Source organism: Erithacus rubecula, assembly GCF_903797595.1.
Source record: "Erithacus rubecula genome assembly, chromosome: 8".
Classification (NCBI taxonomy): domain Eukaryota; kingdom Metazoa; phylum Chordata; class Aves; order Passeriformes; family Muscicapidae; genus Erithacus; species Erithacus rubecula.
The window spans coordinates 31,342,475-31,369,917 of NC_136659.1; the positions used below are offsets into that span (position 1 = coordinate 31,342,475).

The following is a 27,443-nucleotide window of genomic DNA, read 5'->3' on the forward strand; positions in this document are numbered from 1 at the left end:
TTAATTTAAAACTAACATGCATTCCGTTCTGAAGTAGGACAGGTACTTATAGGCAAGTTTTTGAAAGGAATTTAGTGATCTAAGATATGTATGTCTTTAAGATGCAGCAAGGAGGAGTGATCAGTGTTGGGAAACAACTGATGTGATCAGTTTTAGCAGCATATTTTTCTGTCAGTTTTATCCTTGCAGCTCTTTGGATAAAATAGATTTAGTGGGAGTTCTGGGCATACTGTGATTCATCGGGCTGGAGCACTTAAACATGTCTCAGCAATTTGTTTTTAGTTTAAACAGCATTTAAACTCAATCTTTTAAGTAGGTACAGACATTATTTGTACATTATTTAATCCTATGCAAAAATTTCTTCAGTTTATTGCTAGCTGTGATACCCAAAACAGTTTGCTGCCAGAACATCAAGTACTGTTTGATCTAATACAGCTTTATTGGATAAAGATTATACTGTAAGTTAGGTCTACTTGTGAAAGCCTTTCTTTCCTGTAGACAAATATTTAATATCTACACTCACTTGTAAAGCTCACTTTACAAGAGAGATACTTCAGAGAAGAATGTTATCACCCTCAACATGACTTTACCTGCAAGTAAAGTGCAGAACTAGAAACTGTAAGAAAATGAATAGAAATAATGTTTTCTCCTGAGTGTGATCATAAGACAAGTGCCAAGCTGGGAAAGTACATTTCTGGCCAGACTTGCTTCTGCTTTATTGGGATGTGACTGTTGAGCTTTTGCCACAGCTGAAGCCTGCAATTGGGTCTGAGGGATTTTCCATCTTCTTGGCCTTCCCTTGATTTGTGGGCAGACGTGGTACAGTCTGAAGTTTAACAAACTGATTAAGGAATTTTTGGGCCACAGTAAGCTCTGTATTTTCCAGTTAACTTTTTACTAAGTGCAAATCTGCTTTTGGGATGATGGCCCTTGATTAATAATTAGCTGTTATTGATCACTGTATTTTGAGGAACAGTTGTTCCTTGGTTTTTTTTGGGCTGAGTAGCCTTTGTGAGCTAGTGCTTTGCAGAAGAAGAACCTGTGCAATTGTGACACATATAGGAGCAAAAAGAACAAGTGTTTCAAGAGTGTCCTGCTGTGGCATTATCTCCCCTGCAGAAGACAGCAGCTGAATTTGCACTCTGTCAGAGAGCTGAGAAGTCAGGCTCTTTCCTACGACCCACAACAATTTCCAGAACAGTCTGAAGAGCAAAAGGTGATTTCTTTTTTTTAAAATTCCTTTTATCTGAATGACAGGATGCAGACAGCCCAGCAGAGATTTAGGTTTATGTGGAGAGATTCCCAGGCACCCAGGAACCCTTTGTTTTTAGCCCTTCCTCCTGTTTGCACTCCTACACGTTTAAATGAGCAATATGTGCCTGACTTAGGAGTAGCAGAGAAGCCACCTGATATAAATGAGGTTTCCTCTCTCCTTTCTTTCCTGCCTGGAGAAATCTAAATGAAGGATCATCTTTGTTATTATGAGACAAGTTGTGCCTGGTTGTTCTGCAGGATTATTTATGAAGTGAATGCCAACAGGAGAGTTAGCTCTCTGAGGATCAGTGCTCAGGTCTGAGCTACTACCTTCGGCACAGTAATAACATCACTGTCAAAAAGTGGTGTTTTTTTTTTTTTTTCCCCTTCAACCTACAAATTTCTTACAGCATATCTTTTCTATTATTTAAATTTTTGGTATGATATAACTCAACTGTGCAATCTTCCTTGTGATTAGGTCCTTAAATGCTCAGCAGTTCAACTTTAAACTCTGGAAGAAGCATAAGCATCAAAACATTTTCATAGAGGGAAGGAAGGTTTGTGAATACTAAAGCTGTGTTCAATCTGTAGTCGCTGTTACGCATTGCAGGGAAGCCCGTGGATGCTGTGGAATACAGTCCAAGGAAGAGTTCTCAGAATTATTGATATTCAGACCAATAAATGTCTGACATTTATCCCTTAAGAGGATGGTGACTTTTCACCTTCCAGGTATGCTGCAGCTGGAAACCTTATGCAACCACTTCTCACAGAGAAGATAATTGAGCCACATTAACTTCAAAGGTATTACTCAAATAAGAAAATGAGATTTAGTGCAAGGTTTATAAATATGCTATAATTAGACCATTAATTGTGTCATCTTTGCCATGGCTTGTTCCTGTAAGTATGTGTTATTTCATAGCTTCATTTAACAATTGTTTTGCCTCACACCGAGGAAGTTTGACGTACACACTGCTGACGATGTGGAAATAAGGCAAATATAAGAAGACATGGGTTGTGCATGTTAGTTAATTGCCAGATTTTTTTTAGTTCCTTATTGCAAAAACCCACTTCTAACAATTATTAAAATTGTGTATTTCCACTGACTAAAAGATTTGCTGGATACCAAATGGATATTAGATCGATTTCCTATTAAATGAAGAAGAATGAATCTAAGTATACAATGAGACTAGTGAGCAGCAGGGTTTATTTTTAGATTATACTTTTAAAGCTAAACACTATCTTTAAGTCCAAAAGGAATGTGCCATTTCTTTCATTACTTTTTTACACTTGATTTCTTTTGGCAGGTTACGACAGCAACTTTGCATGAAATGGATGATTGGTTGGGAAATTGTGAATCCTGGTTTCCAGGTTATTTCTTTTCTAATAAATCATTTATAGAAAAAGTGGTCTTCTGAAGTTGTCTCATTAGTCTTCATTTTTTCTGTCTTTTCTTGATTTTCTTTTTAAAAGACTCTGGTTAAATAACCACCATCCTCTTTCAAATTCATGGGTGCAACTAACCCCTCAAAATGAACAAATGGCCCCTCTTTGATCATTGCTGTGGTTAAGAATTTAGTTTTCACAATGAATATAATACAGAAATCCTTTTTTTCTAAGCCTAGAGATGAGTTCCTGTCCCTTATTAAGGTCCCTTTTTGCCTCCCTCAGTACCCAGGGTGTTGATCACTGCCTGTGCACAGGTCCTGGCCTCTGCAGTAGCTGCTGCAGCCTGTGCTGCAGTGGTCCCAGGTGGGGAAATGTTCTCTGGAGCTTGTCAGATCTGGAAATAATTTACTGTGCTGAGGGTCAAAATGCCTTCTCACTTCCACTATGGTTGTGAGCACAAATGAAATTTTAAAACTACCTTTGTTCTGCTCTCCTTAGTAGAAGCACTGGAATCCAGCCACCTCAGGCCCTAGCCCACTGTGTCTGCAATTTAAAAACCTATGTCGGGTTTTTTGTGTCATTCATTTTGCTGCCAGGAATCAAATATTTAATCATTTACAAGGATTCTTTACAGATTTCTACATGGATGAGAAGACATCAATCAAATTATGGGCACTTGCTGGCAATTATATGGACTTGATCTGGCTGCTAAGAGGAGCATGAATGAATTTAGAGTAACATTTAATGGCTCAGAAAAAAATTTCTCTTTTGGTCATCTTCACATGAAACTCTTAGTGTCTGGATTCAGGTAAACTGAATAACTTGTGACTTCCTCTTCCCATTACCTTTCTCCTCACTGTGTTTGCTCTTGAAACTGAAGGAATTAAATCTGCACAAGTCTCAGATTTTCTCTAAAACTTCAGTCCATTTAAGCCAAGGTGCCCTTTTGTAGGAGTTGGGAGATCACTGAGTTTCCTCTGATTTATTTTCATCTGGGCTCATGTAGTTCTAGATACAAAACTGAAAAGAAAAATGTTTTGAATTCCTTTGGCACTGTTGTATTACAGTCAAAAATGGTGTGAGGGGAAAGGGAAGTTGGTGGCTTGTTGTGGATCACCCCTTTCAAAGTGGAATAATTTGCTATCACTGTCTTACTCCCTTGCCAAGGTGAAGCCATTCCTTGCTGGCCACAGGGTTTCAGAGAGGACCATAGGAGGCACAGAATGGTGGAGGCTGCTCTAAATTTTGTCTGGCACTTGGGAGTGTTTGAAGGTATAAAACCAATTTAGGGCTTCCTGCAGTTGCTGGCAGCCTGAAGTGTTAGATGGGAAAAGTATTTATCAAGGAGTAAATATTTTTTAACTGAATCAACACCTCAGAAAAGAGAAAGTTGGTTTTGAAGGATTTCTGAAGACTAGGAATAAGTTTCAAGGAGTCATGGAGGAATGAAGTCTTCTATGAAAAATGTCTGATGTGGTAAAGAAAGCCATTACTTCTCTAGAGCAGTTGGGAACAACCCACCTTGTCTGTTTTCCTTTAGGGACTTTTATGAGCAATTATTTTATTCTAGGTATGAAATTCCTCATCACTTACTACTGAGATTTAAATATATAGTTAAGTTTCTCTCATTCATGTTTGAATCAATGATAGCATTGACCCTATTCTTGCTTTATTGATAGATTAAATTTTTTACAGCTTTAATTTGCTCATGAAAGTCAGGGTCTAGATGTCCCTCCTTTAATATGATGGAGTCAGATCCACTGCTGATAACTGGAGAATCACAGAATGGTTTGGGTTGGAAGGCACTTTAAAGACTATCTCATTCCAAACCCCTGCCCCAGGCAGGGACATCTTCCACTATCCAGGCTGCTCCAAGCCCCATCCAGCCTGGCCTTGGGCACTTCCAGGGATGGGGCAGCCACAGCTCCTCTGGGCACCCTGTGCTGGGACCTCACCACACTCAGAGAAAATAATTTCTTCCTAATTTCTAGTCTAATCCTGCCCTCTGTCAGTTTGCATCCATTTCCCCTTGTCCTATCACTTCACCCAGGACGTGGCATTGCCTTTCCACATCCTGGAACCACGTGAGGATTTACCTGAACTTATCTCTCGTGTAAAGCACACTGGCACCAGTAGCACTGATTCACCTTTTCAGATGCTTTACCCAAGGGATGCAGCTATACTGTGGTGGGTCTTTGTTCAGAAACTACCCTAATGTGTGTGTTACAAATGTCATTTAACTCCAGAGCAGGAGGTCACCAGTCAGTGAGGGATAATACCTCATCTACTCAGTAAAAGCACAAATACAGCACAAAAGCTGAGCAAATGTATCATTTCCCCAGTTCTTTACATACAGTTAAAATATTTTGGTATGGCATCTTTCATTAAATGTTGTTTAAATCATCTTTTCACTGTGTAAGTTTTTGCAGTCATGAGTTTTAGAAGGTTGCAGAGAGACTGCAGAAATGAATGTTTTGCCCTTCAGACTGGTGAGGAAAGGCATGTGCTGCATAAATGGGAGAGGGAATTAGGCTGTGTCCCAGAGCTGATCCCAAAGAAATGAAGTTGCTTTTGTGTGGTGTCTCTTACCTGCCCACACTGCAAAATGAAACCTTGGCTCTGGTAGGAGCTTGCTCCTACAAGGCAGTGAAATCCTCACACCTTACACAGAGCACTTCAGTTACCAGCTACAGCTCAGAGTTACATGAAACAGAAGTTGAGGAGGAAATCTCCCTTACTTTGGAACTTTGAGAGAAGTATAAATATGTTTCACTTGGGGTAGTAATGTATTTTTTGTGCTTGTATTTTCTGGTCCTAAGCACAAGAGATATCTTACTCTATCTGACCAGGGCTCTGCCTCCTAGTCTTTGCTGGTGGCAGTGCAGGTGTTATTCAGAGAGTGCATGAGTGCCCTGCCCTCTCATGTGACCATTTCTCTCCTAATTCCCCAGAATAATTGAATTATGAACATTAGAGCATGACTTTTAACTGAAAGTAGATGATTCTGCTATAAAATATCATTATTTTAATATTGCATTCATTTTTGCAATGCCATCCATTTCCACCACAAATAAATAAAGTCTGTTCACATGGGAATTGTAAATGTTAGGGGTTTGTGGTGAACCACAAAATAGTGACCATTGACATCCACAGTTAGTGATTGCTTATAATAATTTCATTTAAGAATACCTTTATAGTAACTGCTGCTAACATTTGTATTCTGAAAATTATCATATCATAGGTGATGCATTAGGTGAAAGCCATCACCTCTCATAGAGATGGCAAATATGGATTCTGTTGACTCTCAGAAGGCTGCTTGCTGCAGAGCATAGAGACCTTTGCTAGACTAGGAAAACCCCTGATTATAGGTAGTTTTATATTATTTTTAGTTAGCACAGATTGCAACTGGTGAGCTACCATTAGTTGTCATTGGCTCACTGAGGAATTAATGTCCTTTTAAATTATTTTTGAATGTGTGCCTACAGGCTCTAACAGGCTCCTTGAAGCAGTATAAATGAATAAATCAGCAAGAGGTACCCACCAAATGATTACACCAGGGGGTGTAAATGGTTTAGAAAGGAAGCACTTACTTAATATTAAATATTTGTCTTAAGCTGCTTACAACTTCTGAGCAACTGACTCCCCAGCTGCTGTTAAAAATGCTTATTTTTGTGTTGTAGACAAGGCACAGGAATTTATGTAAAAACTGAGATGTATATGGAGAGGAGCTTGTGACCCCTGTGAGTTAAAAATTAAGTCTGGGGTGAGAAACAAAGAGAGACATTTTAATCATGGCTGCTGCCAGGGGAATTTCCCCCCCCCATTTTTAAAAAATCTGCGTCGTTGGGAGAAAAATGACATGATGACAGTTAATTATAACTAATCCTGCAGTGCTTCAATACAGACTAATATAAAGTTCAGAGAGTTCCACCAGCAGTTAGTTATATCCTTAGGAAGCAATGAGATTTTGCCTAAAATAGTTGTATTGTTTCTTGGCATTTGAAAAAAAAACCCCACATTGTGCAGTAAATTAGTCTGATATGGTGCTGAAAACCAAGGGTATAGTGAAAGAAGGGATATTTCAGCATATGTATGTAAGTTCCAGGACTACAAAGTGTCTTTTAAAACAGTTTTTGTTAAAAAAAACCAAACACATAAATGTCATTAAAAAATGAAACTTAGCAGTTAGTAAGACCATGGGTCAAGTGAACTGTTCCAACTTCTGTAGGCATTCAAAGTGAAAAAGAAATAACTGCAAAGCAGAGAAAGAAACACTAGGTGAGGATTTCAGAGGTAGGAAATCATTAATAGTTAGTAACTGTTGCCTTTACCAGTCAGTAATAGTAAAGCATTCAACACCACATGATCTTTGCCTTTAGAAGGGTTTGGGTCCATTATTCCCCATCTGGTTGCTCCTGCTGGATGTGCTGCACAGGATGGCTTTGTGGATTTATTACAGTGGGAGATGACTTGTCATGGAAAGAAAGAGGAGCAAATGCACTGAACTAAATCCTAAATGCTGTTAGGAGGCTGCAGTGTTTTCCTGGCAGGACAGCCTGGGTGGGAAATGATGTGCACAGTAAGCAAGCCTTCAGGAGAAATGAACATAAACACCTGGCTTCTCTGGAAGTGTCAGACAAATTCACTATCACCCTTAAATACAGAGGAAGAAAGATGCAGGGGATGATTTTTTAAACCTTCCTTATAAAATGCAGCAAAAATAGTTTCAAATGTTTTGTGGCTGTTCTTGAACTTTAGTTGAGGCTTTTTTTTTTTACATATATCCCACTTACATAGATATGAATGCTGTTTGAATTGAATCTTTACTATTGAATTGAATCCTTACTGCTGGAAACTGGTTAAATTTAGTATGTTATTTTCTATTAAAATTGCAGAAAAATGCAATTCTAGAAAGTTACGAAAAGCTTGATAAGGTGATGAAAAATTGTGTATAATGCATTTATTGTGTTTACATGTATAGACAGAGGGGACTTATACTCAGGTATTCTAAATGTTTTCCTAAGGTACACAAGGTGCATACAAATTCTGGAGAGTGCTCTGATGTTTAGTCATTAAACAGGTAGCCTCTGGAGAAAGAAAGGGACCTGGCTTGTAGGAAGGTTTTTAGCTGAGTTGAACATCCTTCTCATCTTTGGTTCTTTAGGCAAAAAGTGATGACTGCTTTCCAGTACAACATAAATCAGAGAAACCTCCTGAAAAATATGGCTGAATATTAATCTGTTGGCTGAATTTCTGTTTGTTCTTTCATCCCATTTCTGTTCTATAATTTTGTCTTTAATTTTGTCTTTTTTTGTCTTTAAAATTGCAGTCATTTATAGAAGGAACACTTTACTATTTCATGGGGATTTTTTTCCACACAAGATGGAATTTAACAGCAGCTTATTGAAATTATGAATTGCATCAAGGTAAATGTTTAAGGCCAGGCTGGATGGAGCTCTGAGCAACCTAACCAGGAAGTTAGTGGAAGGTATCACTGTCCATGGCAGGGGGTTGGAATAAGATGATCTGTAAATTTCTTTTCAACCCAGGCCATTTTCTATAATACCATGAATCTGTATTATTATCAAGGTAGATTTTTTGTAGTATTGGAAGTACTTATGTGTACTAGTTTGTAAATCATTCACAAGGTAAAAGTAGTTAAATCCAGTAAAGCATGGTAGGAAGTGAAACCCATTCATTATGAGCGTGGCTGAGCCAAACCAGATTCCTGTAGGCATGCAGAAAGTGCTTACCACCACTGGCATGATTGCAGGGACCACTCCTCTCTCCAATGGATCCCCAGAAGACTGAAACAGGATTCAACCTTCTTGAGACAAAGTCCTTCTTGGAAATCTCCTGTGCTGGTGAGTATCTGCAGAGCCCAAGGCGTGACTAAGGATGATAGACAATAACTAAGCAGCATGTTAAAAATAGCAAGTCAATTTAAAATCAGCATCAGAATGCCATTATTGATTGTGTAGAGCAAATCCCTTACCTTGTACTCAACACTTAATTAAAGCAGTGGAACAGAAGCACTAATAGAGAGAAAAAAACCCCAAAGCAAAACCATAATGATTAGAAAATATCTTTAATTTCAGTGTTCTGCTCCACAGTCATTGATAGATTTCAAATCTAATTACTCGTCACTAGCTTGAGCCTTCTTTATCTCTTGTTACCACTTTTTCTACTAGCAGTGTGTCGGGACAAAAAACCTTAACACTGACAGGTGCCCAGCTGCTAAATTATTGCCAGTAACTATTTGCAGGGAGACCCTTCTTTGAGTAGGTGCTTGCTGCTCCTTCTGTAAAGCAAGACTCCAATCAGGAAAGGTTAATAGCTTGTGAAGAGCCTCCATCGCTGCTTTTCTTGCCCTGCCATGGCTGGTGAATAGGTGGCAGATGTGTTTCTTCTTGCTGCACCCTACTCATGTTTTTCTTTAACCTGCAAACCAAGCACTTAAAAAGGATTTTCTCTCTTACTCACAAATACAACTGTCGTGTTTCATCAGACATTAACAAGGGTATCACAGTTTTAAGCTCTGGGGGCTCTAGTAATTGGTCTTTTGTAGGAGTTCTGCTCTGTGCTTTAATTTGTAGTGATTATTTATTCGGTGAGTGTTCCTCCTTCTTCAACCCATCACTGGCATCAAAAGGTCTGATCCTGCATCCTCAAAAATAACACTTAACATGATCTTGATATTTGAACAGACAAATTATTCCAATTTACACCCTCTACTACCTGTGCCTTGAACTATGGTGTACAGTAAGGTTGTGTAAAAAGGAGCTTTGTGTGCCTTGAGAAACACTCCCCATTTGTGGGACAGTTGGGTGGAGCAGAATAGGAAGTGACAGGTTGTGGGGAAAAGGGGGCTGTTGTGCTGATCAGCCCCTGCAGGTCTGTGCCACTGGGAGGATTGATTTCAAGCCCTGGCTCAGAAGTTGTTTCAGGTTCAGGCAGGGATGCACACTGGGATTTGGGTATTGAATTCACTAATGGGTGGTGGGTTGGGATCCAACATTAACACTGGCTGGATCTATTCAGAGAGGTGTGCTCTAACTAGAATGTTGGTAAAGATGAATATCCTGCCTGAATGCATTTCTTCTGTTGCTAAAGAAGTCATCATCTAAGGATATGATCACAACAGGGCTGCCATCAATTATGCTGGTGTCTTGATAACTCCATAATTAAAAATAAATTACGCTTGGTCCTTAATAGGACCAGCATTAAACTGAATGCCTGTTTAATCTCTGTTAAATCTGCCACAGAGAAATGACACCATGAGAAGTGTGAATGAATGATACCCTTTTTCCCCTTCCCTGATTCTAATTGCACATGATGGCACTTGCAATGTCCCTTGTGAATGCACAAAATTGGTGCAGCAGGGGAAATGCAAGCTTCCCTATGCTGCAGTCTGTTCATTAACATCGATTTCTGAGGCACTGCCCCTAAGGACGAGAGGATAATTTCTTTTTTCAGTTTCTCATGATCCTAGGTTGTAATAGACTATTAAAAATAATTTCTAAATCTCAGTGTAAGTTCTGGAACAGTGAGAGGTTTATAAAACTCCTCATAACCAACCTTTTCATGGAGCATTAAAGCCCAGCTAACCACTCCTACTCTGTCCCTGGCCTGCATGTAACACTTATCTAAAGCTGTGCCTTTGGACTGCTAATCCATTGTGTCAGCCTTTCATTATCTGCTTGGCTTTCTGCTGCTTTGCCATGGTGCAGTATGAAAACTGATACAACATACTCTTCATATGGAAAAAACTGTCATTTATTTGGCAAAGTTATGAATATCCTGGTAAAGCTCACATAGTTCAGATTTCTTCTTCTGAGTTGTACCAGCTTTTGTGGTACAGTGTTAAAACATCACTATGACCACACTTACAAAGTTTTCACTATGAGAAAAATAGAAACCTGATCTATTAGTCTAACTGGCTTTGCTCTGATTTGTACAGTCCCTTTTATTAACTTGGAGCACGGGAATAAATGCTGAATATTGATGAAAAGAGTCCCTATTTCCTGAGTTCCACATTAATTATTATTACAAAAATTGCACCCAAGACACTTTCCCTAAGTTTTTTCTTTTTAATCTTCCTCTTTTGAAAAAAAAATGACCATCTACAGAAAGAATAAAATTTAAGTCCAACTAGCTTCAGTAACAAATCATAGTGTGCATATTAATGATAAAGACTGAGAGAACAAATCATAGGTGAGCCCTAATTTCGACAGCTCTTCATCCACATTACTCTAGTAACTACTTTTAGGTAACATAAAAAGTGAATTATGAAAGTATTATGAAAGACTTAGTAACAAATGCAGAATACATTGCTAGGGACATTGTGTAACAGTTTGCTCACTTTCCATTAACGCTGTAGTGGGTGGCTTGTACCGTTTTGCTCTGAATCTTTGCTCCCTGAGAGGCAGACAAAAACTTGGCACCATGTTTTTATGCAAGATTACCTCTTTGTTTTTAAGCCTGGAATGCCATGTTTTGAAACTGTTCTCTGTTCCTGCATGAGCTTTATTCCAGATGCTGTGCAGGCAGGCTGGTTCAGGTCCCCATGGTACTGAGTACAGGAGGAGGTGGCTGCTTTGCCCATCTTGCTGAAGATGGACCTGCCTGTAGTCTGTGGCTTTCTGCCCAGCTCTGCTGGAGCTGGCTGTTCCATCGTGAGCCTTGCCAAAATTTTTCACAATAACAAGCTCCAATCTACATAACACCTGGCCTGTACAAACCAGGTCATTATGAACTTGATCCAAGCTGTCATTCAAGCAGCTTTGTTATTCCCTTCTTAGGCTGGGCCAGTCATCCATAGGCAAGAGCAAGGCTTAAACCTTCCAGGCCCCACAGCACTCAGGTACCAATTTTCTTTCTTTGAGCCCCACCAAGCAGGTGAGATCCTTGTAACAAGAGGATCACAGCAGAAACATGAAGGGACAATGAGTGACCTGGGCTAAAACCCAGCCTTACAGGTTACTCTGAGTTTTGAGCTCTTTCCACTCTGTTTTTGTGCTTTTATTTTCCTGTTGCTGCTTCTTGGTCTCATTCTTCAGCCTTTCTATTCAAATTGAGAAAATCAGGTTTACCGAATGTATTTTCTGCATATTCACCCCATATTTATTTCCTACACATCTTTTAGGTATAGACAGTCAATCCATGTTTTTGAGGAAAGGGAAAGTCCTAAGGAGGAGAATCAAAGCCAAAATGTGTGTGATGAGGGGAGCTGGCACTCAGCTGGCTGGAGGACTGCGAGGACTCTCTTGCCCTCTTGTGCTGCTTCTTCTTTTCATCAGTGCTACTCTTGGGGCTTCAGGGAGGAGTTCAGGCTCCCATATCCAGATGCTGGATTAGCTGCATTAATGCAAACTCTGCATTGGCAAATTAAGCTAAGAATTGCAGCACTGCAGTTTCCCATATGCTTCAATTCCAGGTTAACCATGAGGGGCAAAATGTGGCTATTCTTAGCAGACAACACCACAAGGGCTGTGAGAAGGCAAAGAGAGTGTACCTGCCTGTAGTCCAGAGCCAGTCAGGAAAAAGGGAAGTGTCACTTGTGAAAAACTCCTGACATTTCAAGAGGTGTCTTTTTGCCTGTGTCAGACAAAAATGAGACCTTTAAATTTTTTTTTCAATGGAAACAAGAGACCAGTGAAGCTGGGGCTAGTGCAGCCCTGGTGGGTGCCCTCTGCCACTCACTCTTGGGGTAGGGCTCTATGACCAGGGAAAAAGCCAAGGAAAAAAAATCTTAAAACAAATCCTCTTTGACCAAGTGTTTCCACATTGACAAATACAAATTTTCTCACAAAACTTAGGTTGGAACACTCCTGACCAGCTGTGTGCAATCTCTGGTGACCTGTCCTTCCCCAGCAAATGTCCAGGATTTTATAATTCATCAGAGCAATGAGAGAGGCTGAACCTGGAACCAGGAAATTCATGTTTCAATCTCTGATCAGGATTTCATATCTATGATACGTATCATCACATCTCTCTGCCTTCATTTCTACTCTTCTGTCTCCCATCTTTGTAAAGTAGAATTCTCTGAAAGTAGAAACAGTGATTTTTAAACAGCATTGAGCAAAACAAAGTTCTGGTTTCATTTTGAGTTTGTAAATGATGCGAACAATCCTCGCATGAAGATTTAATTGTTCTATAATCAGGATCATAGATGATGCAACCATGTTCATTAAAATAATATATGTGTTGTTCTTGTTAAATGGAGAATGTCCAAGTGAACCTGAACATTTTCAAAACCTGAATAGGTTATCCCCTGGGTTCTTTAACATACAAAGGATGTTCTGTTCTTTAACAGAAATAAGAACTGTATGAAAAGCAGGAATAGATACTGTAGTAATTTCATTGTGCATACAGTCACCTCTTACTGTCTGAGTTGGGTATATGCATTAATTTTTCCTGAAAAACTCTTAAACTTAATGACTGGGTCGCAAATAAAAAAGAAAAAAAAAAAAAGAAAAAAAAGTTCTGCAGAATAATGGCTATTTGAATTTTTGAATAATGCAGATCTCTGAACTGAGAACATTCACTTCATGTATTTAAAAAGTGATGGATTCAGTATCCTCCATGCAATCAATAAATGTTCCCTCCTTAATCGAGGGCTTCCGCCAGTTTGGTGATCTCTTGCACTAATTACTTCCCTCAAAACTATGACTTAGATGAATTTGAAACTAAATGGGACCAGTGTTCCTTGGGCAAAGATGGTGATTGTGTGTTCAGCTGTGGCCCCTCATCTCAGGAAGGGCTGGGGGTGTCCAGGGAAGGAAAGGAGCTGGGAAAGGCTGTGCAGATCAGGGTGATGGGGAAGGAAAGGAGCTGGGAAAGGCTGTGCAGCTCAGGTGATGGGAAAGGGAGCTGGGAAAGGCTGTGCAGATCAGGGTGATGGGGAAGGCTGTGCAGATCAGGGTGATGGGGAAGGAAGGGAGCTGGGAAAGGCTGTGCAGATCAGGTGATGGGGAAGGAAGGGAGCTGGGAAAGGCTGTGCAGCTCAGGGTGATGGGGAAGGAAGGGAGCTGGGAAAGGCTGTGCAGCTCAGGGTGATGGAGAAGGCTGTGCAGCTCAGGGTGATGGGGAAGGCTGTGCAGCTCAGGGTGATGGGGAAGGCTGTGCAGATCAGGGTGATGGGGAAGGGTGATGGGGAAGGCTGTGCAGATCAGGGTGATGGGGAAGGAAGGGAGCTGGAAAAGGCTGTGCAGCTCAGGGTGATGGGGAAGGCTGTGCAGATCAGGGTGATGGGGAAGGCTGTGCAGCTCAGGGTGATGGGGAAGGCTGTGCAGATCAGGGTGATGGGGAAGGCTGTGCAGATCAGGGTGATGGGGAGCAGCTCGGGGAGCTGTGGGGGCTCATCCTGGAGAAAAGGAGGCGCAGAGCGGAGCTCAGCTCTACAACTCCCACCTGGAGCATCCAGGTGTGGGTGGGCTCTGCTCAGGGTAACAAGACGAGAGAACATGGCTTTAACCCGTGCCAGGGAACCTTGAGGTTGGATATTTGGAGGAATTCTTCACAGAAAGGGTGATTACATTGGAACTGCCGGGAGAGGTGGCAGTCACCGTCCCTGCAGGTGTTTGAGGAAAGCCTGGCGTGGCACTCAGTGCCCTGGGCTGGTTAACAAGGGGATGATCGATCACAGCTTGGACTCGATGATCTCAGAGAGCTTTTCCAGCCCAATCGCTTCAGCAATTCTGCGATTACCTGGAGTTGTTGCGGAAGCGCTGCAAGCACCCTCAGCACTGCATGGCGAGCAGCACGAGGAGCTCGGTGAGAAGGCGCTGTTGGGAATTCGCTGTGGGGCAAGCACAGAACTGAAACCCAGCTTTGGCTAGTTTTGTAGCGCGTTTTTAGCCAAACCCTCGGCGCGTGCACCCGAGCAACTCTCGGGCTCCCCTCAGCGCCCGGGCTGTCCCGCCGCCGCCCGGCAGAGGGCGCCTGGCGCGCCGCGCCGCCCCGCGCGGGCTGCGGGGGCAGGGCCGCGCCTCCTCCATCTTCGCTCCGCCCGCGGCCCCTCCGCGCCGCGGGGCCGAGCGGGGACTGCGCGCCCGTCCCGCCCCGCTCGCCCGCGGCGCCGGCTCCGGCTCCGGCTCCGGCTCCGCACAGCTCCCGCCGCAGCGCGCCGCGCCGCGCTCCATGCCGCGCTCCGGGATGCCAGGAGGTGCGGCCGCCCCGCTGCCGGGGGAGAGGGTGGGTCCGGGGGCTCGGCTCCGCGGGCGGGGTGTGGGTGCGTGGATGGACGGACAAACGGACCCGCCGGGTCGCGGCGCGCGGGAGAAGTTAGCGCGGTTTTGGGAGCGCTCCCGTCTCGCTGCTGGCCGCGTCTCGCTGCGCCGGTCCGGCTGCTGCCCCCGCGGGAGGAGCGGGGCAGGGCGGAGCAGCCCGAGACAGGTGAAGTTGGGATGGGGCCGGGCGGCGGCTCGGTGCGGGCTCGGTGCGGGCACCGCCGCCAACTCCGCTCCGCCGAGCAGCGCTCAAAGTAGCGCGGCTGCCGCGGGCAGGGCGGGCTCGGTCTGCGCTCTGTGTCGCGCCGGTTCGCCTCTAAACCTTTACTTTTCCACCTGCCCACCCCCGCCAGTCACAGCATCGCAATGTGCTTGGGGTGTCTTTTTCCCTCCGTCCATTCTTCAGTCGGTGTTTTTAAAGAAAACGCTTATACGGTCCTTCATTAACCATTCATTACTTTGAACGTTCGTTCTTAATTTGTTCTCGTCCTTCTATTTGTTTTTTGTGTTATTATTCATTCAAGGTCAAACCGTATAGAGTTTGGACTTTATTTATGTGAAGAGATGATGAGGACTCTGTAATGCTGTTCCTTTCCTCCTCCTCGTCTCCCTCCCACTCCTGTGCCTGCCTGAGCGTTTCTGTAGAAGGCTTTTAAAAGAATAGATGAGGGTCATAAAAAGTATTTGCTGACCACTGCCTCCAGTTCTTCTATGTGATTGAAAAATATTGGTTAATTCCTCTAATGAAAACAGAAAATCAACTTAAAGAATTGATTGCCTGAGAGCGTAATTTTTTGGAAGAAGTTGTGCAGGAGATGTCTGTTGTGTGTGCAGGTGAGTGGCATGATCTACCTGTTAGAAATGGGTACCACTGAAGGTACCTGTGAGAGGATGTGATGGCAGAGAGCTGCTGCAGTTTGTGCCTCGTGTCACACAGGTGCCTTGCATGTCTGCTCAACTTGAATTGTGAAATCTTCAAACTTTCGGGAAACTGATTGAAAAAAGTAGTGAACTCGTTAGTTTCCGAAAAGATTCCAGTGGAATTTAGGTAGTGTCAGAGGTGAAAGATGGGGTTAAAGGGAGGTGCTGGAGTCCAGGGGTACATCCCAAGGAAGGCAGGTATGGCTGTGTTGGGGTGTGCGAGGGCTTTGCTGGTTCTTGGCTGGTCCGTGGGGCTGGGACCAGCTCAGAATGCACAGCATTGTGTCTTTGCAGGGGCAGGCTCAGGGTGTTAAGTGCTGAATTTCCCTAAGGATGGAAGCGGGGGGATTCTGTGCCTGCCTGTACTTTACATAGTGCCGAGCTGGTTTTAGAGCGTTGTGGAAGTTGCTGCTTTTACTGCTGCGAACATCAACAAGGAGAGTATGACCCTGCTGTAAGTTGTGATGGTTTTGCTGCTTGCTTTGGTAGGACTGGATAAAGTTTTCATTGTTAATTATTACGAAAATTATCGAGAGTCTGTTCTCAGCAGTCTTTTCTGCAACACAAGGAAAGAGCAGGAGATTGTACACTCTGCTTTTTTTATCTTGCCTCCGTGAGGGGAAGCTGTGTCTAGTCATCTTCCTAGGTGAAAACGGAGGATTTTTTTCACAGCATCGAAAAGCATTTTCTGAACAATCAGAAGTAAACATCACTCATTAGTAAACTTTCTCTTCTGCTTTGCCTCAATGGTGTTTCAAAGATCCCATTTCAGTCTGGTAATGGAAGACCAAAAGAGCTGTTAAGCTCCATCTGTATGCATTAGGGTAGGTGGTTGATTTGTACCCTGGGGCCATATTATCTGCTATTTCATTACTTCTGGATCAGTAATGATATTCAGGAAAACTGTATCTGTGGAGCCTGCTTTCCAGGGATGTGTGTTCCCTGGAAAGCCTCTCCGATAAGATCGCTGCGCTGGTGGAGGCGCTCGGGCTGCTCCTGCAGCTGCCACAGAACTTCTGGGTATGTGAGTGAGAAATGGGGATTCCCGTGGGTCTCCTTGCTCCTTAATGTAATTTATGTTTTACCTAGCCAGTATTTGTTGTCTTACGTGCCCTTTTGTACCTGTTTAGATGCTTTCTCCTTTAGTGTTTGGGCACGGCAGCGGCTGCCCCAGTGGCTGGGAGCAGAGGAGAGCACATGAGGAGCCCGAGCTGGGCAGGAGAAGTGTGCCAGGTATGCTGTGCCAAGCTCAGTGCTGAATAATAGCACAAAGGTAGCTGTGTAAGAGTGGTTTTGGGCAGTGGGAAACCCAGATGGTGGCTGTACTTTGGAAGCTTTTGATTTCCTGCTGGCAGGTGAGCAGGGGGGTTGTGGTGGAAGGTGTGATGTGAATGGTTTCACCCAGGTGTCCAAGGCAACTAAGCTTGCCTGGCTTTGCAGGCTGTAAGCAAAGAGTGGGATAAGAAATTACCAAACAATAAATTACCCTGAGTTGACAGTGCTTCACTGGCATCACGAGTACCTGTGTCTGCTTTGCTTCCCTGCCCTGCACCGCTGCTGGCACCCCATACCTTAACTCAAGTGGGTTTTGAAAGCTGAGCAACAGGGATGCTATTGCAGATTAAAGAGGTGATGGAAATGCCTCCAGGCTGTTGTTCAGGGAGGTAAGTTCTTTATTCTCCATTAGAAGTGTATGCTGTGCTTTAATGGGTTGTGCTCAGTGCTGTGGATGGGCTGGATGGGGAAAGCAGGGACCTGTCTGCTTGAGCTGCCTGACACAGAGCTGGTTTTGGCAACTTCTCGAGGCATTTTGTAGGTGAGGGAAACTGTCCCGATGGACTGCCTCAAAGTGTGCGCAGAAACGATGCCTGGCTTGTCAGTTTTCAGAAACTTTAGTGAATTTCAGGGGGTTTGTTCCAGTACGGTGAGAGAAAGCATTGTTTTCACAAGACAGAGCTGCTCTGTGGTTTGTTAAGATAATAGAAAATGAAAATTTGTCTGTTCCTGGCAGCAGTTCACAGGCTCTGGTGCTGCTGGGTGCAGCTGAGGATCAGGAGTCCTGCTGGGGCTGCCTAGGGGTGAGAGCTTGTGTGTTTTTGCTCTAAACCAGCGAAGCTGAGAAGCTGTGGATGGGCTGTCATGCCTTGTTATAACTGAGTTTTTGATACAATGGCATCAGACTTCATGGCCAAACTCTGTGCAGTTGTGGTGTGTTTCTCTGTGTGTTCTGAGTCCTTCCACACTGTTCAGGTTTTGCCCACACATCACTTCAGTGCTTTATCTGAATTTTAAAAATATTGATCTGTTTTTTTTAATGGAGGTTGTGTTCCAGCTTTTCTGTTATTTGTCCCAGTATGATGCAATGTGAAGTAAGTGTGAAGGTGTGGTGTGAGATGGGGATGTGATTGCCAGGTGAGACCAAGATGGAGCTGAGGGATGCTGGGCTCCTTCTGGAAGCTGGGCATCCCATCTCATCCATTGCTGCTTCCAGGGTGAAGTGGGTGCTGTGGGAGGGGAAGCAGATAAAGCACCAGAAACAAAACAAATGCTGTTTGTTTGAACAAGGTAAAAAAGAACAGTTCAAGAGTTTGTGCCAGAGGATGAGAGCTGTGTGGGTCATTTAGAAGCAGAAACTCTTGAAGGAAGGCAGGTTTCTCTGCTCCCTCTCTGAAGCTGCAGAGCCTCAGCCTCTGAGTCACTGGTGACCTGTCCTACCTTACTTCTGTGTCTAAGCACAAATGCCCACTGTCTGCAGTCTGGTTTGGGACACAGGAGCAAAATAATACTGTGCTTTGGACTGGCAAGCTTATCAAGAACATGCTGGTAGTGCTCTTTCTGCTTTGAATGCTTCCTTATTGAGTCATCTTTAAGCATTCTTTTGTACTTTTGTTGTATTTAGTTAAAACACTTGAGTATTAAGGACATGCTGCATCGTTTTTGTTGGGAATGCTTTTAGTTGCACTTTCTATTATGATTTTTATTTGTTAAGCTTTTGTTCTAGTTGAAACAAAATCCTCTAATGTTTTTTGGAAAAGCATCTTGGTTTTTCTTTTCAGTCCTATCTAGCTGATGCTCATATTTGTGTCTGAAAATAAGGTGACTGCTTTAAAAGGGGGTTGGGTTTTTTTCCTACACCACCTGTGCTCAGAGCAGGCAGCTGTTTAGAGAAAGTGCATGGAATGGGTAAGGAAAGAGGTTCAAGGGCCACCAAAAAAACCAAACAAAAAGCTGTGTTACTGATGTAGGGCCATAATGTGTGTGTGATGTGTGCTGTCCATGCATGTCCCAGGCAGGTGGGGAAGGAATCACACACAAGATAAGCTGCTGTCTGATCCCTGTAGTGGTTCCAGTGTGCCTTGAGCAGACTCCCTGTTGATAAAGGGCAAACCCATTTACACTGCAGTGAGGGGACCTGAAAGAGTAGAATGAAGCATGAGAGAGGGAAAAGGGTTTTACAAGTGAAATGCACATTTAAAGGTATTTAATTATACAAGAAAGTGGAGAAATGGTCACTCTTTAGACTCAGTTGCTTAAACAGAAAATGTTTTTGCAGGAAAGGAATATTCTGATAGTGAATAGTGGGTATTTTTGCAAGATTTGAGGTGGGATAACTTAATGTGTCAAACTTTTGATCCCAGCCTTGTTAGGAGCGAGGGGGAATTCCTTTTGTGTTTTGAGGTTGCCAGGAATGGACAGAAAGACACTATGTGCCATTTGGCTCTGTCAGACTGGCATAGCCTTCCAAAAGAAAGATAAATGAAACAATCTCTTCACTTGTTAGGTATAATTGTGGCTGTTTCTGATCCATCTCCCACAATAACTGGTAATTCACATTGGCATTGTTTCAGCACATGGTGACAGCAGTGTGGGATTCTGTGTGTTCAGCAGGGATTTGTGGAGAGCAGAAGTCGCCACAGCACACAGTGGGATATATAACTCTGTGTGTGTGTATATATATATATATATATATATAAATATAATTTTTGTACATGTGTAGCAGGACAGTGGTACTGAGTCTTTAGATGAGTGTTTTTATCTTTGCTTAAGTACCTATTTTAACTGAATTGCTGGGGGTTTTCATTGCCAAATTGATGTCAGCAGATAGCAGAGAGCCTGAGGGCACTGCAGTGTGGGGGAAATGACTCCTGGGCATTAACATATGCCTTCTGAGACACTTCTGAGAACTGTAGGCTGCAAATATTTATGATTCTGTAATTGATTTCATGTTTCTGTAGTAAACACGATATACACCTTTGGTAAAGGAGGAAGCAGCACTCTCTGCCATTGCCATTTTCTCCAGCAATGGTGCAGTTTATGGAGCATCAATTTTTAGTGTGTGGTGTTTATTCAGGAAAGAAAACTTAGGTGGTGGGAGGCTTGACAGTCATGGCAAACTTCATTTTACAAAGTCATCCTTATAGAAACACACAATAGGATTTTTTCTGGTGTTTCTTTTTTTTTTAATCTGTGCATGTCTTGTTTTGCTGTTTGAAAATGTATCTGTGTTCTCTCTTGTGAAATGTGGAACAGTCAGAAAAATCAGCTGTCCTGTGTAGGAATATATATGGAATTAAATTACTGTTAATAAAGCAGAGAATACACCCACAGCACCAACTGTAAAGGATGGAAGAGCAACCTGAGGATGTGGCACAACAACGTTGGGCACAATCCTGCTGTTAATGAATGGGATTAAAACACCTGTTTATGAGCAGGGGAGGCTCTCCACTGGGATGGAGCCTGTTTTGTGGCTGGCTTTTTGTCTCTTGTGGGTTGAAACAGAGCTTTCTTCCTGAGCCTTTCTGAAGCTTAGCACAGATGATTTGTATTCTCCCAGAGAGTAATTCGTCAGGAGATGGACAGCAATATGCTCAGTGTTTGCTGCAACAGCAAAGACAAGTCCAGTTAGAGACTTATTTCTTGGGGTAAGGTAATTTTTAAACTTTCCATCATAAAAAAAGTCATAAATACCTCTGCCTGGCCTAGATTTTTTCCATCTCAAGTACTTTGGTGGCACGTCCAGGTGTGCAGGAAATGAAGCAGCCCAGAGCTTCCAGCTGGGGAAGACACAAGGTTGGGGAGGTCCCTGAAGAGCACATTGCTCATGAAAGGTCACTGTCTCAGAAGTCAGATGATGTGGGAATTTGGAAAATTTGTCTAGACATTGCAATGTATTTTTAAGTAAAACTTTGATGCAAAATGGAAATTGAAACGAAATAAACAAAAGGTTAAATTTCCCTGAAACGAAGCCATAATTTTTCTGTAATGAAACTTGGCTGATTAAATGAAAGCTTTAGTGTTGATTTCTAGCAGAGGCAAAAACAAAATGAGCATTCAGTTCTAGTTCATTTCTTTTTTCTTTTGGGGAGGGAGGTGTGGGCTGTGTGGGACTTTTTTTTCCTAATTTAATTTTTTTTATTTTTATTATTAACAGAGTAGCTAAATCATGTTCTGAGCACTGAGGATTTCTGTCTTCCTGTTGCTTCTTTGGGGCAGAGCTGGGAATGATTTTTCTTTGGTATCTGGTGTAAATGAGGTTTTATGCCCAGGCTGGATGGGGCTCTGAGCCACCTGATCAAGTGGAAGATGTCCCTGCCCACACCAGGGGGTTGGAGTGAGATCATCTTAAGGTCCCTTCCAGCCCAAACCATTCCATGATTCTATTGAAATTTGGTATTGGGACCAGGGAGAAGTGTGAGTGACAACCAAGAGAAGATGACAATTTGGGATGGAGCTGTGATGGGATGGGAGGGGGTTTTGGTGAGTGCCAGTGGAAGCAGGAGAGGCAGCAAGTGAGCTGGTGTTCAGGAATGGATTTGGACTGTGAATGTGTTCAGAAAGCAAATGGCTTGGAGCCTCTGATTGGCAGGGAGGGAGGAAAAGACGTGAAAAGGAGACATGATGCAACTTCAGTTTTAGTTAACTGCATCAAAAAAAGGATGTTTTGTGCCACTTTGACTGTGAAGGAAATAGGAGCCAGAAAGGAGAGGTAAACTTTAATGAGCAACAGGATGGAGACAGACATGATGCAGGCTTGTCAGGATTTGTTTTTTTTTTTCCTTAAAATCAGTAAAACCCTATTCCCATCCTTCAAAAAGCCTCTATATATTTAGGAATATCAATGGTAATATATCATGTCAAATTCGTTTGTTATATCTGCTTATATCATGTCTAATTTTGGCAGGAATTATAACACTAATTACATTTACTGTCAAGTTGATTGCCCCTTCCCCGTGCAGCTCTAGCTGAGCCTGTCTTGCTCTCTGTTTAAATAGGTATAACTTTTTTCCCCTGGCTGTTTGGAAGAGTCTTGTCTGTGGAATACCCTTTCTCTGGGTCTAGAGAAATATCAGCTTGTCAGTCTTCCAGATGAGCTGTAATGACTTTCTTATCAGGGGATGGCTTAAAGCAGAAAGGTATTGATGGACTAGAATAATCAGATTTATTAATTTATTTATTTTTTAAATTTGAGACAGGGCTCAAATTTAGATGGACAGGATATATATATATTTCTTTTTTTCTTTTGGGATATATGTATGAGGTGTTGGCCACCTTGTAAAAGACCACTTACGTTAATTACTCTTTGAATAGAAAATGCAAGATGCTTTGTGGGACAGTTCTGAACATGACACACACTCTTGGTTTTTCAGGTCATCAAATCAGCCTCTGTGTTTAACAATATAAAATACAGATCAGATGAAGACAGTAAATAGTAGATACATTATTTTGATTTTGGGATGCTCTTTATGAATATTTCTGAAAGGAGTAACATGGCAGCTGAGTAAGAAACTGTGGGGAAAAAGTGTGAGGCAGGAAGGTTGAGTGTTAGCAGGAATAAAGGAAATGGAACTTGGTCCTGTGGCCTCACTGGAAATAATCCTAGGAATAGGCATCCTCCTGCAGAGGATGGTGAGGGGGAATGCAGGATGGGATGCAGAACTTCAGAACTATGTGAAAGCATTTTCAAAATGTTCTGCCAAAATGCTTCTGGAAGGCAGAATCTAAACTGCAGTAGTTTGGAAAGGCAGTTTGGGAAGCAGTTGATCCTGCTGAGGAGCATGTTTGGAAATGAAAAATTTAGAAATTACTTTTCCAAAATGGACTCCAATTTGAGGTTAGGATTAATGCCTGTCTGCCTTCAGGAAGATACAAATAGTTACAATTTTTTGCTAAACTTGAAAAGAAGAATCTGAATAACACTACTGGGACTGAGAGTTAAAGGTCAGAAACTCTGAATAGCAGCATTAATTGCTCCCTTTAAAGGATATAAAGGATCAGAGTCTTTCAGGGCTTGCCTAAGGAGGAGAGCAGTATTAATGCCAGTAAAGGATGATACAGCAAGATTCACAAAGGGGAGGGGGTGCAGGTTTTTTCACTTGTTACTCCAAAATAAGATGAACATAAAATTGACTTGGGTGTAACCACTGAAGTATTGCAGTGTTGCATTGGTTGTGTGTTGTGTTTAATACTTTTTATTCCATTGAGCAGGATCAAAGTGCAAGATATATTATGGCCAGGGTGAGATGTTGCAGTGCACACAGGATTGCCTTGGTCCATCCAGTGCAGAGAACTTCTTTCCTTATTTTTTCAGAACTTCTCAGTGTTGAAGAAACAAATAAAAAGCTCTGTTTTATCTACAGTTAGATTTGCAAAGGAGCCCTTGTTGTAAAAGCACTTGATGCTAAAACTGTTGTTGGGTTTTCCTTACTCCTTTTCTTTGTATCCCTTGCTGCATCCTTCAGGAAAAACCCTTTTGTGTCTAGGGAATGAGGAAACTTGAGGGGAAATTATCTTAATTTGCAAACAAGAATGCTTTTTAAATATTTACATTTAACTTCATAGCCACAGGTGGCAGATTTCTTTTTCTTCTCTTGATTTCCTGCATGCTTCTTGATGATCTGTTGAAAAGGATTTAGATTTGGCTTTTTCAGTTAAAATAAGAAAAAGGAGTTGCCTGCTGACTATTTTTTGTTTAACTTCTAGGAGCTTTCTTTCACTGGGATAGATTTTAGATTTTGTAAGCAAATCCTGTTGGACTAGGTAATGATGTGTTTGGATTAAGTTTCCTCCCTATCGCACATCCTACAGGAAAATGTATTTTCTGTTAGTCTGGTAGATGGTTGTATAGGATAGATTTTGATTGCTTCTGAAACAGCAGAAGTCTCCTAGGCAATTCTATTAAATTCCAGGTAGTTCAAGGGATGGAGGGAAAGGAGTTCACCTCCCCTTACCCTGCCAGACTGGCTCCCCTGGGGCTGGGCTCAGGTGAAGTGTGCCTGAAGCTGATGGGTGTAGCTAAAAAACTTCAGATGCTGAGGATCTGGGATGGAGTGTGGTAAGTAAAACATTAGATTGCACAGAAATGATGGTTAAAAAGTTGTTTCCAATACTTCCAGCTCTTTCAATACACTCTTAAAATACCTAAATGTTCTTGCTTTTTGTGTTTTTCTCTCTAGTTTTGTGACTTCTCTAAGGATGATGTGAACTTGCCTGTTGGATCAAATAACAATGAAGAAGGGAAACACTTAAGCTTAAACTTAACTTTAAATACTTGAAGTATTTAATTATAGTAAGCATATTAAAAAAAGTTCAGTTGATATTTGGCAGAGCCAAGTTTTATTTGCTTAGGATGGACAGTGAAGACCTTGTCAGGCAGGTGTTCGAGATCTGGTGTTCTCCCTGTAGACTGAACTTTTGTACTAACAGTGTCTGCAATTATGCATTGTTGAAAATACTTGCATTTTCTGTGGATTCAGATCCCTGAAAACAAATGGTTGCAGGTTGAAATATTGGCAGTCTGGCAGGGTATTTAAGCTTGCACTGTAGATTACTATTATATTTGTTTACTATCTGGGGATGCTGCTTGCAGAGCTAAAAACCCTCTGAGCTGATCATTATCAAGCTTTTAAAGGAGTAGCAAAGGAGGAGGGTCAAATTCTGTCTGACATTTGAATAAAGGTTTTTTTTTTTAAAGTGAACTTATCTAAAACTTAAAAAAATAATACAGTAACTAATGTCTGACCTTTTAATTAAAAGTTCACTAGTTTTTTTTAGGAGTTAGTTTTGTGGAGATACTTTTGCAGTGTAATGCTCTTGGTGGCAGAGCTTTTTGTATTCTCCTCGACGGATAAATGATTAATGATCTCAACACTGCCTTCTGGATCACCTTGTAAGAGGTCTCCTTCATCAATCTGGCAAGGGGATTGTATGGCAGTTTGCACCCTAATTACAGTCCCCAGCTGGGGATGTGCTGCTTAACAGATTACTTGTAGCAGAAGTGGAGTCAGTGCAGATATGGATGGCCACGGGTTTGATGCCCGGGTTCTAAAATTAGATTTCCTTCTAGAAAAAAACATCCACTTCATATAAGCAGTGCAGCAGATAAAAGTGTTTAGCTGGAATTAACTCTGTAACTTAAAGGTTTAATAATAACAGTGCTTCTGTGTTTCCTTGTTTTCATCGTTTCCCTTCCCTTCTCTTGTGGTCTTATAGACCAGGGTGGTATTGCAAGCCAGAAATTTTATTACCAGTGGAGACATTAAGGTATTCCACAGGGCAAAACAAAAGTGATTCAAAAGGTGCTTTTACAGATAATAAGTTTTAGCATTGAGCAGTTTACCCAGAAGGCAACAGATTATTTCTAGTGGTCTGTCGTTATTGTTGGCCTTTTTTTCTGGCTCATTTGTGGTGTAATGCTGCTGCTCAATTAAGATGTATTTCGGTGAAAACCATGAATGACAATGTCCACCAAGCATATTGCCAAGCATATACATCCATGCCTATTGCTCAGGCTGACAACTCTGAGTGTGCTGCTGAGAAACAGCTCATTTAAGGACTGAGGCACGGAGGAAAACTTGCACAGGATCCAGCCAAACACTAAAGCAAAGTGCCCATTTGGTTCTTGACAACGGGAAGATTTTAGGCTTGGGAAGGATGTAATTGCCAAGTGATTTTCTTGGTATGTATGAATGTTTTAGTAGTCAATATTGCCAAAACAGATAACATTGTGAATATCATGACAATCCGGGGAAAAAATATCTAAGGTTTTTTTAAATGATAAGAATTTATTTTCATTGTCTTAGGATCATTTGGACACTGGTAACTTCCCACTAAGTGCTGTGTATTCAAAGGATAAAGGCAGTGGAGAGAGATACCAGTAGACTGAAGCTGGAGGTAGAATATTTACTATTTGTATTTACATCCTGAAAAAACTAGAATTGATTAATATTTGTGTTCAGGCCAGTAGAAGCCTTCAGCAGTGCAGTGGCTGCTGTGAACGTGTGTGTGTGTATGTTTGAATTCATCTAACTTGAAAGAGGAAAAGAAGTCTTTACTACTCAGTGAAAAATTAATTGACTGTAATTGACCTGTGTTTTAATGCTGTGGAATGACAGCGAGTTTGGACAGCTCCCTGTCTGGGAGCTCAACTCTTGGAGTGTGGGAAGGACCTGAAAAGTGTGTGTGAAGCAGGAATTTACCACTCTCTTTTCCTACCTTTGGAAGAAAATCTCTGCAGTTTTTAGTCCTAGAGATGGCCAGACAGTGATTGGTTGTGGTGCATTTATTCTTTCTAGGTTTCCCTCCCCAAGAGAAGTGGAGGAATTGGCTGTAGAGTTGCTGTATTGTCTGGAAATCAGAGGCACTTTGAAAACACTTCTGAGAGTTCATTTGGAAGGCTCTGCTGTCTTGGACCCAGGTTTTCTCTAAGCTGAGGCTCAGAGCTTGCCCTGTTCTGCTCCCTCCTGCTCTTTGGCTCCCACCAAAAGTGAGCAGTCCTTCAGTGCTTCATGCTCTCAGCTAAAAACTAAAGGCTGGCTCTTCAGCTTCTTTTATTGTCTTGTTAAAAAGCATATGCAGTGTTTCCTCCCTATCAGTCTTTTGGATGGGGGAGCAGCATGGTTTGGTGTTTTTGTGAGCTTCATCACTCTTCTGTTTGCAGAAGCAATTGGAAGCAAATGATCCAGGTCGTCGTTATTACTCATATTTTGTTTTTTTCCAGTTCTGCAGCTTCAGCTCCTTATTTGAGCTGCGTTGGCACGTCATGAAGCACCACATTTCAGTCTGTAGTCGTGCATATTAATAGTCAAGTGCTGCACAGCCTCTCCCTGATCTTGGTTTTCCATGGTGGATCTCTCGGGTTTTGTTCCAGGACAAATACGTTGTAGGTACTCAAGAGGAAAACATTTTCTCCTAAATTATTCCAGCAAATGGAAACCCTTTTTTACTCTGGCTGAAGACTTTGTCTTGGCTGTAAGCCTGAGAGATTTAAACATTTGCAGTTCCTTTTATTGTTCAAGCCTGTGCAGCATATTTTAAGTGAGTGAGCAGTCTGTCAAGTTACTAGAAATCATTACTTTGCCAGAGAGCTATCGAATGGATGTGAAAACAGGTGTTTGTCAGATTTTTACCTTCTGGACCGAATATTTTTGATGTTTGGGAACTTTTATCTGCAGTCAGCCATTGTGCTTTGTAGAGGAGAAGGCTTAATTCAGATTATCTGAGCAATCAGGGAGCAGAGATGCGGTTCTGTGATTCATAATTGAAATTTAGCCTTTAGATTAACTTCATTAGTATGCTGTTGAACAAGGACAGGGTGTTAATAAATGAAAAAATCCTTCTGTGTTTTAGCACCAAGAGCCACAATAGGTCTTTGCA

General features: G+C 42.1%; 1 protein-coding gene across 5 annotated transcripts in view; it reads left to right on the forward strand.

The window, feature by feature from the left end:
- The window catches only part of THSD7B (thrombospondin type 1 domain containing 7B), a 484,878-nt gene that overhangs the window by 174,012 nt on the left and 283,423 nt on the right, over positions 1–27,443 (forward strand). Inside the window, exon 1 of one of the 5 annotated variants that reach the window (XM_079311744.1) lies at positions 14,677–14,806. The exons of 3 other annotated variants lie outside the window; for them this stretch is intronic. The gene's annotated coding sequence lies outside the window, so the exon portion shown is untranslated. Of the gene's footprint in view, positions 1–14,676; positions 14,836–27,443 lie in introns of those variants that run through there. One more of the 5 variants, XM_079311746.1, reaches the window with a different exon arrangement.